The sequence below is a fragment of the Triticum dicoccoides genome, chromosome 1B (genome assembly GCF_002162155.2).
Source record: "Triticum dicoccoides isolate Atlit2015 ecotype Zavitan chromosome 1B, WEW_v2.0, whole genome shotgun sequence".
NCBI lineage: Eukaryota > Viridiplantae > Streptophyta > Magnoliopsida > Poales > Poaceae > Triticum > Triticum dicoccoides.
Genome location: NC_041381.1, coordinates 351,792,971 through 351,797,637, shown reverse-complemented (window position 1 = coordinate 351,797,637; position 4,667 = coordinate 351,792,971).

The window sequence follows — 4,667 nt, the reverse complement described above, 5'->3', positions numbered from 1 at the left end:
CGGTGACCGGAGCCGCCGCGTCACCCGCCGGCGCTGCGCCCCGCCGCCTTCAACGTCGCCGTCGTCCCGCCCGTCTTCCCCGCCGCCGGCCTCAGCCTCCGCCGCCGCGCCCGTCCTCCATGCCGCCCGGCCGCGTCACCAGCTCCCTCGATGGCGAGCTCCTCCGCTCCGGCCACCTCCACGCCGGCGCCGCGCCGCCTCCCGCGCCAGGCCGCCGGATCCGCCCGGCCCCGCCGTCCATGACCCCTCCGGCGCCTCCCCGAGCCTCCCCGGCCACCTCCGGCGCCAACTCCGACGAACTCCGGCGAGCTCGGGCCGCCGCCTTGGGAACCGTGCCCCAGATCCAGATCCGGACGAACCCTAAGGTTGCCCCTGTTTTCACTAAGTCCCCGAATATTTCGACATTATCATGCCATGTTCATCGCATCATATCTCTGCATCCGTAGCTCCGTTTCGTGTTTGTAATATGTCAAATTGTTCGCCTCAACGAGTACTTCATTTCATTCCATTGCATCATGTTCATTTGAGTCCATCTTGATGCCTGAATCATCGTTGCAAGAGTGCTTCATAATGTTGTCTGCTGTCTGTTAACAGAACTTGCTCTTTTGTCATTTTTGCCATGTTTGATGTGTGCATCCTATGAGGTTGATGTCTACATGTGTTTTGAACTATGCCATGTCTTCTTTATAGAGGTGCTTACCGTGTATTTTTGTGATCAATGTGGTGAGTAGCACAGGCATGCAAACTAGGCTTCGTGATATTGCTGATTTCAGTCCCTGTTCTGCTGTTATTTTGATGCCATGTAAACATGATGCTACAGAGAGATCCATGCATATTTTGAGATACTTAAGTAAGGGTGTTTTGAACATATGGTTTTTCTCTAGCCATTCATGCCCCTGTTTGCAATTATGGAGTAGTCTAGCATGTCATTTTCGTGCTCTACTTTTGCTTCAAAATGTTTCCTGGCAGATTGTTTACATGTTATTCAATTTTGCCAAGGTTGTTGTAGTTGATCCTTGCATGCTATGAACTTGTTCTTGCCTTGGTTAGCTTCATGAATATGTCTTCTTTCTGCTGCTATGCTTATCTTGTCATGCAAGGACTTGTGGTGAGTGAATAAAGCTTGTTTAGTAGGGTACTTGTTGTTACTGTTTTGCTAGGCTGAATCTGTTATTTCGTGATGCTATGTAAACCTGCTGATACAAGTCATTCTATGCATAATCTGGAGATGTTCACTAAGAGTGTTTTGTTCTACATGTCATGCTCTATCCATTCATGCCCCTGGTTGCAATTATAGCTTGATGTAGCTTGTTCATATCTTGCTTCAAAGTTGCTTGATAATGTTGCTGTCAGCCTGTGAACATTAAGTTCAGTTGTTATCATGATTATTGTCAGTGATCCATGCACCCTATGAACTTGCTATTGCCATGCTTAGCTTCATAAACATGCCTTCTTACTGTTGGTTGCCATTTCATGCCATGTAATGATCTTGGGTGAGTGGTACAAGCTCATCTACATGCCTACTTATCGTTGTTCCTGCCATGTTTGAATCTGTAATATAACTTGCTATGTTTACATAGGTGCCATCATATATTCTGATCCTTTTTGGCTTATGGTCACTAAGGGACTTTTGATCTATCCTTTGAGTAGAATCATGCTATGTCTTGTTTTGCTATTATAAGTTCCTGTAACATGTTGTTTGATAGCTCTAAACATTGCAACCTGATGTTATTTTCTGCAAAGTCTGAACTGTTATTATTTGCAATCTTGCCATGTGTGTTTGAGCATGTTCTAGTGATTTCTGGAGATATCTCAGTGTTCATGTTTTGTTATGCTTTACCTTTACATAATGCCCATGCCTTCTGTTTTCATGTTGAGATGTTGTAGCATGTTGTTTTGGTGCTTGCAATATGCCTAGTTGCTGTTTTGGACAGCTTGTCCTTTAAACTTGTATAGAGTGTATGCGTTGAACCGTTGCTCCGTTTTGAGTGTGATTTATATGAAACTTGCTTAGAATTGCATGTAGTTTCATATTATCATGTTGCATCCTTGTTTTGAGGTGTTTGCTTGATGTTTGTATGCATTTTGCATCAATGCCATGTTTAACTTGTTTTGCTCATATCTTCTAGGCCGTAGCTCCGAACTAATTGAACTTTATATGTAACTTGACTAGAATCTCATGTAGATCATCTTGTTGCATCTTAACTTGCTGTTTAACAACTTGAACATAATGTTTATTCAGATCTGGACCAATTTTGAAACTTGCATATGAGGACTTACCGGAATTGTTATATGTTGTTCCCGGCCTCATTTAAACTTGCCTTGATGTGTTGTTTTGTTTTGCATCATCCCTTGCCATGAGTAGCTTCATGTAGTCTTGTCTTGCATCATACTTGTTTGTGCATCATGTCATGTTCATGTGTGGTGTTTACTATGTTATGTGCTTCTTCTCGATAGTTCCTGTTTCGTTGCGATCGTGAGGATTTGTTCGTCTACGCTTGGTTCTTCTTCGTGGCTTCATCTCATTCATGGACTCGTTCTTCTTTCTTGCAGGATTTCAGGCAAGATGACCGCTACCCTGGATCTCACTACTAACATTTCTATGCTAGTCGCTTCGTTCTATCGCTTTGCTGTGCTACCTATCACCTGTTTATCAAGCCCCCCATATTACCATGAACCTCTAACCTTTGATACCTTTCCTATGCAAACCGTTGTTCGGCTATGTTACCGCTTTTTCTCAGCCCCTCTTATAGCGTTGCTAGTTGCAGGTGAAGTTGAAGATTTCTCCATGGTGGACAGGATTTTGGTTGGGATATCACAATATCTCTTATATTATTATTAATGCATCTATATACTTGGTAAAGGGTGGAAGACTCGGCCTTATGCCTGGTGTTTTGTTCCACTCTCGCCGCCCTAGTTTCCGTCATACCGGTGTTATGTTCCCGGATTTTGCGTTCCTTACGCGGTTGGGTGATTTATGGGACCCCCTTGACAGTTCGCTTTCAATAAAACTCTTCCAGCAAGGCCCAACATTGGTTTTACCATTTGCCTCACCACCACCTACTTTTCCCTTGGGAGTCGCTCTCTCGAGGGTCATCTTTATTATAGCCCCCCGGGCCAGTGCTTGTCTAAGTGTTGGTCCGAACTAGAGCCCTTTGCAGCGCCCCCTCAGGGAAACTTGAGGTCTGGTTTTAGTTGTACGGATTTCTCATCCGGTGTTGCCCTGAGAACGAGATATGTGCAGCTCCTATCGGGATTATCGGCGTGTCGGGCGGTCTTGCTGGTCTTGTTTTACCATTGTCGAAATGTCTTGTAAACCGGGATTCCGAGTCTGATCGGGTCTTCCTGGGAGAAGGTATATCCTTCGTTGATCGCGAGATCTTATCATGGGCTAAGTTGGGACACCCTGCAGGGTATAATCTTTCGAAAGCCGTGCATGCGGTTATAGGCAGATGGGAATTTGTTAATGTCTTGTTGTAGATAACTTGACACCAGATCCGAATGAAAACGCATCAACCGCGTGTGTAGCCGTGATGGTCTCTTCTCGGCGGAGTCCGGGAAGTGAACACGTTTTTTGGGTTATGTTAGACGTAAGTAGGAGTTCAGGATCACTTCTTGATCATTGCTAGCTTCTCGACCGTTCCATTTGCTCTCTTCTCGCTCTTATTTGCGTATGTTAGCCACCATATATGCTTAGTTGCTGCTGCAACCTCACCACTTTACCCCTTCCTTTCCCTTTTAAGCTTTGCTAGTCTTGATACCCATGGTAATGGTATTGCTGAGTCCTCGTGGCTCACAGATTACTACAACAACAGTTGCAGGTATAGGTTTTGCGATGATCATGATGCGAGAGCGATGCTTGCTTGTGTTGAGTTCTTCTTCTGCTTCTTCGATCAGGGGATAGGTTCCAGGTCGGCAGCCTGGGCTAGCAGGGTGGATGTCGTTTGAGTTTCTGTTTGTGTTTCATCTGTAGTTGGATGTTGCTCTTATGTATTGTGATGTTGTATTTGTGTGGCATTCTATGCCTCTTGTATGTTTCCCCATCTATTATGTAATGTTGATGTAATGATATCCACCTTGCAAAAGCGTTTCAATATGCGGGTCTATCCTTGGTGGGACCTTCGAGTTCCTTTTGGATAGGGTCGCATATTGGGCGTGACAAGTTGGTATCAGAGCCTCGACCGACCTTAGGAGCCCCCTTGATTGATCGTGTAGTTCGGCCGTTGTTGAGTCTAGAAGAAAACTATTTTCGGAGTCTAGTTATATCGGAGAGTAGGAATTCTTTTTACTCCTCTGCCCCTTCGTCACTCTGGTAAGGAATCTCGACGTAGGTGTTTTGATTTACTCCTCTTCCCCTTCGAACATTTTCTTTAGGATCACGCAGTTGGTTTTCCGATCGTTGTTCCCCAGCTCTTTTTATCCGGTGCATTTCTCGTCAAGTTGACTCGAGCCTCTTCATCTTTGAGTTCAATCCTCAGTTGTTTTCTTTTTCCCACCCGCCCACCCTTTTCTTCTCGGAGCCGGAGTCCATAATCGAGTATCCATCCTACTCGCGTGAAGCCTTTGCTTTCTTTCAACCGGTATTTTTCTCTTCAAGATATTCGTCGGTTTCCCCTTCCAAGTTACCTTTGTTTTCCCGCCCTCCCACCCTCATCTTCCCGGAGCCT